Source organism: Marmota marmota, unplaced genomic scaffold (genome assembly GCF_001458135.2).
Source record: "Marmota marmota marmota unplaced genomic scaffold, marMar, whole genome shotgun sequence".
Classification (NCBI taxonomy): Eukaryota; Metazoa; Chordata; class Mammalia; order Rodentia; family Sciuridae; genus Marmota; species Marmota marmota.
In genome coordinates this window covers 4,220,363-4,232,248 of record NW_026000249.1, presented here as the reverse complement: position 1 = coordinate 4,232,248, position 11,886 = coordinate 4,220,363, and positions in this window count along the sequence as shown.

The window sequence follows — 11,886 nt, the reverse complement described above, 5'->3', positions numbered from 1 at the left end:
GAATATTGCCATTGAACTTTTCAGTTACATGAGACTATAACTGTTCTTACTGCTTGAACTTATTTGAATTGGGTTTTCTGCACAGTACTAATTTACTAAGAGCAAGGTTTACAATAATGCTCCCCAAACTTGTCTGCACATTGGAATCATCCAGAAACTTCAAAAGATATTGATCTCTGTATCTCACCCCTCAGAGACTGTGATTAATTGCTTTCAGTATAGCTGAAACTTTGTGTGTCTGCCTGCCTTACTTCTTTTATTTTGGTGGTGAGAAGGGAGATGGCAACTGGAAAGGTAAAGTGGAAATTTTTAATATAATAAATATATAGATTTCAAATGTTTAAATTTTAATATCACCATGCCCAGGATGCTTCTGTTCCTACTCATGAACTCTGGAACTTTGGGATGAAAGGAAGAACAAATTATCCCTGTTTATAGAATCTTAAGGAGTTTTAATTTACCATGTGATATCCAAGGAACCAGGTTAATGAATGATGTAACTTTCTCAGTTCATTTTCAAGAAGCAAATGTTCACAAAGGCTTTATAGGTCCCGATAGGACAATATTTTCCCTAATCTCTTTTCTGATCTTTATCCCTTCCTCAGTTACCATGACAACTCACAGGCATTAACTAAGAAATCTGGAAGGGACTTTTTTGGTGTTTTACATCTCCTTCCATAGATATTTCATAAAATGATTCATATTCCAGAATTTCTTAGAATGGAAGAACTAGATTCCCAAGTCCCATTTTATAGGTCAGATTATGGGGGGTATCCATTTCTATTAGATAGCCATTGAGGTCATAAAAAAATTGGATACACAGTAGAAGTGTGCCAAAACAAAGATCATCTTCAACAAAAGGAATAAAAACAAATCTTATGCAAACATCAGACAATTTAACTTTGGGGAAGGAATATCAGAGGCCTTATTCAGATTTCATGAAAAGGAAAAAGAATGATGAGTTTTCTGCCTGAGTTCACTCTAACTTTTCTTATAGATTCTTCTTCTATATTACCAATGTAAAATGATTTTAGCACTAGGTCTCAGTCACCTTAACTGGCTAACATTCTTCAACATTTAATTATATTGAAATATATAGGCTTATGCCTGGTACTTATCTCTCTTCAGCAGCTACATAATGTATCAATCAGCTATTGCTGCTTAACAAACAATTCCAAAGCTCATTTGCAAACAATAATAAGCATTTATTAATAATCTGATAAGATTGAAAAATGGCTAGGGTGGCTCTGCCTTAGACTGCATATGAGGTTCAGTTGAGGTGGCTCTGCTCCACATGCCTTTTATTCTTCTGCTATGAAGGACAGTTTGTCTCATGATAAGGATAAAAAGACAAATTAGAAAACAACTTATTTCTATTATTGGTAAGGCCTGTTCCAACAGGTTTACTAGTACTTTTCCCCATATTACACTGGCAAAGCAAGTGACACAGCAAAATGCAACATCCATAAAGCAAAAAAATACATTCAATCAAGTGGTATGAAATTCAAAGTCACATGACAGAGTATGGATTCAAAGACAAGGGAAGAATAGGAACAACAATTCAACATATATCACAAAAGTAAAGTTCAGGCTCTAAAATTGGGGTTGGAAATTTTTTTCTGTAAGATATTGTGAATATTTTAGGCTTTTTGCGAGCCATACAATCTCTGCTCAGTTGTTCATCTCTGCCATTGTAGTACAAAAGCAGAAATAGACAATATGTAAATGAATGAGCATGGCTGTATTACAGTAAAAATTTCTTAGCACTGAAATTTGAATTTCATATAATGTTCATGTGCCATGAAATATTATTCTTCTTTTGACTTTTTCAACCATTTAAATATGTAAAAACCATTATTAGCTCATAGGCTATATGAAAATGAACAGTAGGCTAGATTTCATCCACAAATCATAATCTGCCATCCTGTTCTAAAAATGGTGTGTTAGCTCCTTGATTGTCTGCTGTCTCTTGTCTCACCTTCCATTTACATTTCAACCATATTGAAGCACAGTTTCCCTAATATCCCATTCTCTTTAGTGATGTCTTATCCTTGAGTGTGCTGTTACCTCACCCCAGAATTCCCTCCCCTTCTCCCTTGCCTGATTGGCAAACTTCTGGCACTCTGTCTACTCCACTGAGTATTTTTCACATCTGCAATGCCACCCTATATTCCCTGGAACTGAGGCAGACTATGGTAGTCCATTCTCCATCTTCCCATTGCATTATAGATATGTATTGATCTGAGTAGATTAGATATTTTAGCATGTGGCACGAAAATTTAAATGGCTTACAACACTAAATCTTTAACACATATAATGGAACCATTGGGTTAAGTGAGAATTTGAGCTGTACTCAGTTCAATCATTGAAGGACTTGGTGTCATATCTTATAGCTCAGCCTTCTGGAGGATTCTACTAATAGTCTGTTTTGCAGTCAAATGAAGAAAGCAGGACTGTGTGAGGCAGGATTTTATGGGACAGACCTGGAATACATTCCTTCTATTCAAGTTCCATTGGCCAGAACACTATCCTCTTGCCACATATAATAGCAAAGGAAGCTAAAAATGAGGTTGAATGAATGATTTGTATGTATAGAAAAACTTCATTCATTTAGGACAGCATACACATTGTTGTTCATAGTTGACTAAAACAATCTCAGTTGAATTTGTTAAAAAGCAAACAGGACTGACTTATAACCCACTACCCTAAATTTCATGTTCCCTTTTCCCTTTATGTTCTGAGAGGTATTATAGGTTATTTTCTAAAATGTGTCCTTCTCTTATGTCAAGTTCCTTTTACCACTTAAAAGCAAACTTATTTTACTCAGGCCTGCCTTAGCTTTGCCTGTCCTTTGACAGGGTGTCAGCCCTTACTAAGGACCACAAAAGGCTCACAGGTGAAGTATTTTTGTTAGGTGACTTTCTCCCCTATCCTCCACCTGCATTCTTCTGCCCTGAGTGTGGCCTTGCCTCCCCAGACCATCTGTACTCACTCTTGACTGAAATAGAATTAATGCCATTCGCTGTTTGCCTGTTTGTCTCACACAGCTTCAAGATGTGTCCCTTTGTCCCTTTGTCAGCATGCTGGCTTATACAACAGCGGCTGCTTTCAGCCATCCCTACTGAGAGAAAACAACAGTGTTTCCTGTTGAGATGGCTCCTTTGCTTGGAATCAAAAGAAACATGTTAAGGCCATGGAGTCCTTTTTAATGCTGTCTCTGGGGACTATGGGGTTTTTGATCATACACTTGCTACGATTAAATCCAGCACGAATCTTAAGGGTGCATTCTGGGAGGGGTTATGAAGTACAAACACAGAAAATAGAAATAAGGGATCAGAAAACGTTTCCTTCTGCTTCTGTGGTATTTCCCTTCCACAGAAGGGAATCCACCCTATGGCCTACAGAATAGCTAGCAGTTGAAACTTCTGTGCCTTTCTTTACTTGCAAAAGGACAGGAAAAAATTCTAGAAATCCATGCAACTCCCCTTTTGCTCTTCTGTTTGGCAAGAGCCCCCCTTCATCTTTGTGCCTAAACTATCAGTGCTGTCCTGGTTTCCTCTATGTATCTCTGCACTTTTTGTTCAGAGATAAGTAGGTCATGCATCTTGGACTCAAGTCACTGACCCATAATAAACCCCCTCCATGTTCCTGCAGACAATGTTGATTCTCAGTTATACAAACCTGATGGGTTTTGTGGGTACTGTGCCAGGCACTATATTAAGTGTTCTGCTTCTGTTATATCATTCAGTCCTCACAAATATACCTCACAGTTGATACCATTTCCCCTCATTTAGTAAATGAGGAAAGTGAGGCCCAAACAGAATGACTTGGCCAAAGTCATACAGTTAGGATGCCCTGAGCTGAGAGTTGAAGCCAATTCTGTGTGACTTTGGAGTCTTTGATCCAAAATTTTATGCTGCTGCCTGTCAAACTAGTGTAGCTGCAAGGACTCTGAGAGAATTTCTAGAATGTAGTTCACAGACGAGTAACAACAGCATCACCTGGGAGCTGATATTCAAAATGCAGAATCTCAGAAAATTCAAATATGCATTTTAGCAAGATCAATATGATTCACAGGCATATTAAAGTTTTTCAACCTCTGCTCTATAATTCCTTCTCCTTTGTAGAAAAGTAAATGTCTCAACTAATGAGCCTTCATTGATTGGTACAGACAAAAGACTGAAGTCTATGTTGCCACAGAAATGGGCAGAGCATGCCTTCCATGGAGAAAGAGAGGGAGTACAAGAGAAAGGCAATGGTGTCTTCAGCTAGGAAAGAGCAGCTGAGATAGAGATTAGATTTGAGTACAGAAGGTTTGTTAGGTCTTGAACTAGGATGAAACTAAAGGAGGGAGAAGCAGGATTGAGCAGGAGAATTTTAACTTACAGAGTTGCAATTTATTATTCAGGATACAACATGGGGAGCCAGATGACCCTTTGGTGTTGTTCCAAATCAAGGTAAGGGTGCAGGCCTTAAGACATTCCACCATTGACCAGTCCTTAGATGTCAGTAGCCCATGGCTGAGGGTGACTTCTGGGGAGAGACAACTGTGAGCCTTCAGCAGCTAACAGGGGGGGTCAAGTGCCTGGGTCCTGAAGAGAACAGGTCTGTGTACTGCACCTGGGTGTTGACTGCAGGGGAATAGAGGCTGCATAACTGTTTTGACCTTTATGTCAAGGACATCAGAAAGTCATTCAGAATGACATCATCAAATTTGCATTTCAGGATTTCTTTAGCTTTATGTAGGGATGAATCAGAAGATACAAGAATCAAAGACAGGAAATCCATTTAAAGAAGAATGATGGTTTAGACAAAAGGAGTAACCACCTTTAGAAGTGGGAAATTTTAAGAGATACTTTGGGCTCAGAATATATAAGACCTTGTGATTAATTTTCTGTTGGAACGTGGAGGAGGAAATGTCCAGATTGACCCTGAGCTTCTAAAACCAGTTAACAGGAAGGATGGAGGTGGATTTGAGAAATGGTATCACTGAAAATTCGTAAGGAAAAAGTAAAGTCTCTTTTGATATCAGTTCTCAATTTGGCCACAAGATTTTAAACTCTTCTTTGACTCATTGTTTAGAATCATCATCCCCCAAATCTATAATTTCTATGGTATGCATGGCAGATATTTGGTGACTATTCTCCAGTCTTCAAGAAAGTTTGAAGCTTCTGGATTTTTTGTTCTGCCCATTGTTATATTATTTAAATATGTATCATTTTTAGCAAAATACTTATAAACTATCATTTTGTTGGGCATAATAAATTACCCCAAGGAATAATAATAGAATAAATTTGACATTTGGGGGATTTTATCAAAAAGAATAGACCTGTACGTGTCAGGCAAAACCACTTATTGAAGGAGCCCTAAGAAAATAGTGGACTAAGATAGAGTTTCTGCTTATTGTATGTGAGTTTGTATATGTGTTCGCTTTATTACTCTCTTTCCATTTTTGTAATTACTATGGTTGGCAGAGCCAGATGCTCAATCAATCAATGAATTAATCACATTATGCATTTTACCACACATACTTCAAACACAGTGGAACACCTGTGTTTCTGAGTGCTGAGGATACAGAGATGAATAAGACTCATTCCTACTCTACAGAAGGTCATAGAATTGTAGGTGAATTAAAGTATTTTTGTGTTATATTGTACAATGCAACTTAATAACTGATAAAATAATTATCCTAAATTCTAAGTAGTTGTTTTCAGATTTTAACATTTCTGAATATGCATTTTTAAATGTCAGAATAAAGATAAAATATTGACTGAGGTATAGTCTGAATATTTGAATTTATACATGTATTAAAGGAATCTTAATCTGGTTGCTATTGCCATTCAGATAGTTGCTTTGGAAATTTAAATTTGATTTATATTTGCTTTCTTGTCTCTCTTAATCAACTTTTTATTTTAAAATTTGCATTTACAGAAAAGTTGTGAATATAATGCCAAGAATTATCATATATTCCAGACACAGTTTTCACTTTTATAACATCTGGCATTGGTATGGTACATTTGTCACAGTAAATAAACCAATATTGATACATTATTATTGACTAAAGTCCACATTTTATTCAGATTTCCTAAGTTTTTCCCTAATGTCCTTTTTTTTTTTTTGAGAGAGAGAGAGAGAGAATTTCTAATATTTATTTTTTAGTTTTTGGCGGACACAATATCTTTGTTTGTATGTGGTGCTGGGGATCGAACCGGGGCCGTGCGTATGCCAGGCGAGTGCGCTACTGCTTGAGCCACATACCTAGCCCTCTAATGTCCTTCTTTTTTACCAGAATCCCATCCAGGGTCCAACATTATATTTAGCTGTCATATTGAGATAGGAATTTGGAGATATAGAGAAAAAGAGACATAAGGAGTCTGAAGAGACAAGCACCTATGAACTGTTGGAATGTAGGAAACGCTCATGAACCACTGGAATGTGAAACAAGCAACTTTTGAGCAACCCAGCCTGCTGTGATTCTGGTACTCCGGGAGCTGGTGAGAGAACTGGATGGAGACCCACCTCAGGTCATGGTCCAATAGCTCAGTTTATTTTTGGAATGCATACAATTGTTATAGGATTCGAGTGGGGCATGCCATCAATCATAAGCATGATAGTATCCATAAGCCAATCATCTTATGCCTAATGTAACCACACTATGAGGATGCTCTAAATATTGCTATCATCAGGAAGGGTCTTTGTCCCTAGGGGAGGAGGTTTCTAAGTTAGAAGTTCCATATTGAAGCTCCTGGCTATCGGTTTCCTGGCCTGGCAGCTTGGCAATGCTAACCACAAGTGCTAAGGATGTGGTTTCACTAATGGCTCGCTAGAGCAGAGCATCCCAGAGCATCCCATCCTGCAGGCGTTCCTATCAGGCCTGAACGAGTGTAGATTCTTCAAGTTCTCCAAGCCGCTCATAGCTGCTAGCTGTAAACTGAAAGTTATTCCAACACCAGCCCACATCTTTGTGCACACATCTTTGTCTGCAGAAAGTAGCATGATACAAGGGCAATGTGCAAGTGCAAAATAACTGGTGTGAAATTGCATGTCTCTTCCCTGACTTCACCTCTAGTTCAGCCCCTTAGATACTGTCCCACTATAAATATTACAATCCTAGACCAACAAGTTGCTTTTCATTCTCAAGATAACCTACATTCCCCTTTGAATGTATACTCCTTGCTTTACTAAAACAAAATCTCTGTGCAGTGGTATCTGATGTGTGTTGAAATTCTTTTGTCACATATGTCAAAGGGCCCCATCATCCTGAGTTGAGGTCCCTCTCTCCAGGATTTCCTTGCATACTCTGCTGACATCTTCTCCTTTTATTCTCCTTGACAGTGACAGTTCCTCAGATTTTTCATTGTTTTTCACAATATCAACAATTTTGAGGAGGACTGATGAGCTGTTTTGCAGAATGTCCTTATATTGGATTTAGTCTGATGTTTCTCATGATTATGTGAGAAAGGACTAGCACAGAGGTGAATTGCCACGTTTATCACATCATATCAGGAGTATGGGCTATCAACATGACTTATTATGGTTGAGGTTAACCTTGGTTAGGGAGCCCTAATCAAAGCAGTGTTTGTCAGGTATTTCCACTGTAAAGTTACCCCATTTTTTCCCCTTTCCACACTCTACTCATTGGAAGGAAGTCACTGTGTACAGCTCACATAGAGTAAGGAGTTATGCTTCATCTCCTTGAAGGCAGAATATCTACATGAAGTATGTAGATTTCTTCAGTATGGGAGATTCATCTCTTCCTTCTGTTTTTAATTGGCTAATTATTCAGTTATTTATATCAATATGAACTCATGGATATTTATTTTATATACTGGATCATAATCCTATACTACTTTATTTTATTGCTCAAAAATTTATAACTTTGTTTATTGCAGGAGTCTTTCAGTTGACTCATGTCCCTTGACATACCCCCATCATTGTGTTTTTTATTTGTTTTGTGGAATACATTCTTTATGATGCTATAAGCAACTCCAAGCTTGCCTTATATTTTCCTCTCACAGCCCTAGAATCAACCATTTCTAGAATTTGAGAATAGTATTGCAAAGATTTGGGCACAAAGTTCCTTTATTGTGTTTTAAAAATTTTTAAATATTCCACTTTTATACTATATTGAAACAAGAGTTATTTTACAAATTTAAGAGGTTTTTGAAGTACCAAGACATGCAATCAAAGGTAGTGAAATTAGATATCTTGGAAGAGACCTCAAAGTTCTGAAAGCCAGAAGTGGTTGGTATGGCTTATACACAACTGACAAAGGACTATCACACAGGAACCAGGAGGCTATGGGTCCAAAGCTTCCTGCTGACTTTCAAAACCAGCAATATTGTGATTTGATTAAAGAAAAGAATGAAACTACAAATTAGCCAAATTAAAAATATAGGCATAGCCCTTGGCCTTCATGGATAGTCCTCCAAACGAGGTCTATTATTATTATTATTATTATTATTATTATTATTATTTTGGTACTGGGGATTGAACCCAGGAACACTTTACCACTGAGCTACATCTCTAGCTACATCCCAAGTCTTTTTGGGGGGGCGTGGAAACAGGGTCTCACTACGTTGCTAAAGCTGGCCTCAAACTTGCAATCCTCCTGCCTCAGCTTCCTGAGTCATTGGGATTATAGATGTGCACCAATGTGCCCTGCTAAACAGAATGCCATTTTAAAGCTGGTGCAAAGTGCAAGTCCATTGGCTTAGATTTTGAAAAGTAGTCCATCACTGGGGACTATGCATCACTGTAATTTCCCAAAGTGAGTCCTAGAAATTTTTAAACCCTGCAGTGTTAAGGCTCAGATGAAATTTTATAATAGTGAAAAGAAAGTAACATATGAGTATATGAATGCATGTTTTCTTGTCTCATGTACATTACACAGAGTTTGATTTCCCCAATTAAATTGATGATTGTATTGTCAATGGAGATTTAGAGTCAGGGAAATACTTAACTCCATTAAGGCCGTCCATCTGTGGACAATGGGGAGCTCCAGAGGGTCAAGGGCTTTTTCTTAACTCAAACTTGAGTCCATAAAGTTTATTTTTAACTGTGAAATCATCAGTTTTTCTCCCTGTTTTCCTTACCCCTGTCATTCTCTCTCTCTCTCTTTCTCTCTTCCTCTTTCTCTCTCTAGTCTGTGAAAATATTTTTGAATGTCAGGTGTGATTTATCAGCTTCTGACTTTGTGAAAAGATGAATGTTCCTTTCCCCTCTCTTTTTTTTTCCTCTCCCCACCCCCTTTTTGTATTCCTTGGTATAGTCTCAATGGTTTAGGAATATCTGAAACTTAAAGATTGGAAAAAATGCATCTGTAAAAATGTCTGTTTTCTGATTTCTTCTATAGATACTGGTATATTTAAATATTTTACTTCTTTCATCTATTTTTAAATATATATATTCCTAGAAAATTTTCCATTTTTTCAAGTTTTAAAAACTATTAGCATAGAAGTAAATAGAATATTTTTATAATTATTTTCTATTTCCTCTGTACATATGATAGTCCTATTTTATCCCTATTCTTTTAACTTTATCTTTTCTTCTTAACTAGTTGGGAGTTCATCTATTTTTCCAATGTTTAAGGAAAATATGCCAATTTTATCTTAATTTTCATTTATTAATCTTTTCTATTTTATTAATGAATTTATTTTGCTTTGCTTTGCCTTATATTTCTCATTATATATTTCTTGAGTTGACTGCTAAATTCAATATTTCAATTTTGTTTGTTTAGTAAGTGGCTTATAATCTAGAAACAATATCTGTTTCCTCTATGTCAAATTAGCATTATCATTATTTTAGATGTTTTGTAGTTGCTAATTTTATTTGTTCTTTAACTCAAGTTATTTTAGCAGAGTTTAAATACTTTTTAAGTTGGCAACGTTTTTCTCTCTGGTTTTGTTCTTTGTTTTAGTTCATACTCATTATCTTTCAAAGTCTATCACTAAATCTGTTATGGTTTACATGTGAGGTGTCCCCCCAAAAGCTCACATGAGACAATGCAAGAAGGTTCAGAGGAGAAATGATTGTGTGATAGCCTTAACCTAATCATTGAATCCTGATGGGATTAACTGGATGGTAACTGGAGGCAGGTGGAGTGTGGCTGGAGGAAGTGATCTGTTGGGGGTGTGGCTATGGGGTATATATTTTGTAGCTGGGGCAGGGAGTCTTTCTCTACTTCCTGATCACCGTGTGAGCTGCTTCTCTCTGCTATACTTTTCTGCCATGATGTTCTGCCTCATCTCAAGCATGGAGGAATCCAGCCAACCTTCTATGGACTGAGACCTCTGAAACTGTGAGCCCTCAACCTTTTACTCCTCTAAAATTATTCTGGTTGGGTTATTTAGTCATAGCAGTGAAAAAGCTTAAAACAAGATGATTTCTTCATTCATAGAATTTTATCTACTAATTCAAAGGACATGGTGTATTATGGCACTGTGGAGTTTGAACAAAAAATTGTGTGTGTGTGAAGCACAAAGACACTACTCAATGTACTTAAAACAAGAATGCAGGTATGAAACAATTATATACCACTTTTCAGTATAACAATGATCACCTGTAAGATAATACAGGATTTTCCCCACAGTTAATACAGGAGACACTATTTTTCAACCAAAATACAGCTTAATCTAATCTGGGAGAAAACTAAAAAGTCAACCCATACCATCAAATGTAGTTCTTTCCACGATGTTTGAGCTGGAGTAGGACTTCCTCTACTCTAGTGTCTACTACACACATCTGCAGATTAGAACTACTTTAGAAACTTTTAAACATTCCAAGGCCCAAGATACACCCCAGATCAATTAAATCATTAATTCTGGGTTGGGACACAGGTGCCAATATTTATGAAGCAGCCCAGGTGATTTCCAATGGGCAGACAGGTAGCACCTGCCGCCCCATGTGCATGGTTTAAGACACACAGCAGAATTTGACTTACAGCTAACCCCCCAGTGCTGTTTAAATCAATGGATCTCAGACTTGAGCTGTATCATAAGAACTGGAAGGTCTTGTTAAAACAGATTTCTGAACCCAACCCTGGAGTGTCTGATTAAGTAAGTTTGGAGCATAGCTTGGGAACTGACATTCTCTGGTAATATGTATTCTGCTAGTCTTTGGACCACACTTTGAGAACTGTTACTGTAGAATTGAGCTTTAGTTTCAGAGAGACAACTTATATTTGAAATTTAGCTGTAGTATCAATTCTTTCAAGGAGCCACCATTACTAAAGCTTCCAAAAAGAATATCGAGTACATTTTTCAATACTATATAAATTTGCATTTTATAAACCTGCTGTGCTCTCATTTAACAGAAGTCTACATGAAGTATTTATTAACAAGTACTTTGTAGGCGGCCAAGTTAATTGCCATATTAACAATTCAAGTGTGATGTAGTTGCTTCAATCTAGGAACTTCATTTAGCATTTTAGCATTAATTTCTAATTAACTGCTAATGTTTTCTTATGTTTTTATGAGCTTGTCTATGTGTAGATTAATTCTTAATCTGCATTGATTCTGTAGTAAAACGACTCAATTTTTTTCCCTAAGGTTAGATGACACACAATGCAATAAGGTCCAGTAACTAAAGACTAAATAAATCAGCTATAGATGGAAAGTTCTGGATTCTTTTACTGAGTACATAAAACTTGCATGATACTCAAATCTTCTGGTGGGTTAGGCCCCCAAATGATGCTCAACAAATTATGGTCCATACACAAAATCCATCCCACCAAGTGTTTTTGTTCTAATAAAATTTTATTAGAACAAAATCACATGCATTCCTTTACATATAATCTGTGACTGCTCTTGGACTACATTGGACGATTTGAGTAGTTCAGCTCACAGAACCTAAAATATTTACTACTTGAACCTTTACAGAAAATGT